Raw genomic sequence first — 1,997 nt, 5'->3', positions numbered from 1 at the left:
AGGGAAATTGGACACTTATTCATTGCTGGTAGGAATGCAAAATGGTATAGCCATTGTGGAAAACAGTGCCGTGGTTCCTCAAAATACAAAAATAGAAGTATCATATGACCCAGCAATTCTACTCTTTTATAGGTATACACCCAAAAGACTTGAAAGGATAGATTCAAACAGATACTTGTACAACAATGTTCATTGCAGCACTATTCACAATCGCCAAAAGGTGGAAACAACATAAATGTCCATAAACGAATGGATAAACAAAATGTGGTATATACATACAGTGGAATACTACTCAGCCAGTAGAAGAAATGAAGTCTTGTTGTTGTTCTTGTTAGGTGAGCTTATATCAAGCTTATATACAAGGAAACAAAACACTACCCTGTCCTGTGCCATCCTCACAATTATTGCTAAGTTTGAGCCCATTTTTGCTACCACTATGTGAGTCCATTTTGTCGAGGATCTTCCTCTTTTTCTCTGACCCTCTAACTTACCAAGCATAATGTCCTTCTTCAGGGACTGGTCCTCCTGATAACTTGTCTAAAGTACATGAGGCAAAGTCTTAACCGTAGTCGCTTCCAAGGAGCACTCTGGCTGTACTTCTATCAAGACAGACTTATTCATTCTTCTGGTGGTCCATGCTGTATTCAATAGCTGGAAGACATTATGCTGAGTAAAATAAGGCAATCACAAAAGGACAAATATTATATGACATCAATTATATAAAAAGACTAGAAAAAGGCATATGTATAGAGAACAAAGTTTATTAGTGGTTACCAGGGATGGGAATGAGGAGTTAACAATGATGGAAATATCATTTTAATTAAGGGTAAGGTTGCACAGCTGATAATTGTAATTTTTGTCAACAAGTTGTACACCTGTAAAAAGGTGAATTAGCAAAAGCTGTGTGATAGATATATTCACAACAATGACCAAAAAAAAGAGTAGCTCCTGAGTCTGCTACAATCAAAAACCTCACGGGGTTTGAATTCTTGGTTTGGAGGTTTAGGGTCATGGTTTCATGGGACATCCCAGTTAACTGGTTTAATAATATGTTTAGTACATCTGTTCTACTTCCTAGTTCGATGTATAGTGCCTGTGGTTTTAAAAAGCTTGCAAGCAGCCAACCAAGGCACAGCAGTTGATCTCTATTCAACTAGAACAACAGAGAAAGAATAAAAGTCAGAAATAGGAGGAGGATATTGAATGTTTGGCTAATTGCCTCCATGAATAACTGCCTCCTTCATCATGAGAGAAGTAGAACTGGATGATGCCCAGCTACCATTACTGAACATTTTGATAAAAGATTCCATGGAATAATTGTGATCAAAAGTGGGAAACAGCAGAACAGAATCTAAATTTCTCACAGACTCTAGACTACTTGGAGACAAGAAAGTTTGATGAACCCCTAAAACCATTGCCCTGAGATAATCTTTAAACCTGAATCCGAAGATGTACCCTGAAGTCATCTTAAAACAATAGTTTAGCTTAACTAGTAAAAAATGCCTGCCTTGAACATTATACTCTTTTAAGAACTATCTATATAGAATCAAATCGACAACAGTAACTCGAAAGATTAGATAGGAATCTTAGGGAGTAGTGAATTTATGTTAAAGTGAGAGGAATGAGTGTAGAAAGGAGGGTGAGAATGGTTACACAACTCGAAGAATGTAGTAATGTCACTAAATGGTACATGTAAAAACTGTTGAATTGGTGTATGTTCGGCTGTGCATATTCTCAACAACAACAACATAAAAAATAAAATTGTATTTAAAAAATTAAAAATTGTGTTTTTCTTATTATTTAAACTACATTTTCCTCTTTTTTATAGACTTCTTTGATAAGATGAATTCTAGGCCTTTATATGCAAACTCAAGGGGTCTGAAATAGGAGAGATAACATATGTATTGCTTAGCAAAAGCACATACCGCTGAAAAAAGAACGCAGGGTCTGTGAGACTGGCCAGTGTGTTCAGTGAAGCATAAATAATGATAGAAGCA

This window comes from Trichechus manatus, unplaced genomic scaffold (genome assembly GCF_000243295.1).
Source record: "Trichechus manatus latirostris isolate Lorelei unplaced genomic scaffold, TriManLat1.0 scaffold00497, whole genome shotgun sequence".
Lineage (NCBI taxonomy): Eukaryota > Metazoa > Chordata > Mammalia > Sirenia > Trichechidae > Trichechus > Trichechus manatus.
The sequence above is the reverse complement of the archived record's forward strand: the minus strand, read 5'-3'. Positions refer to the sequence as shown.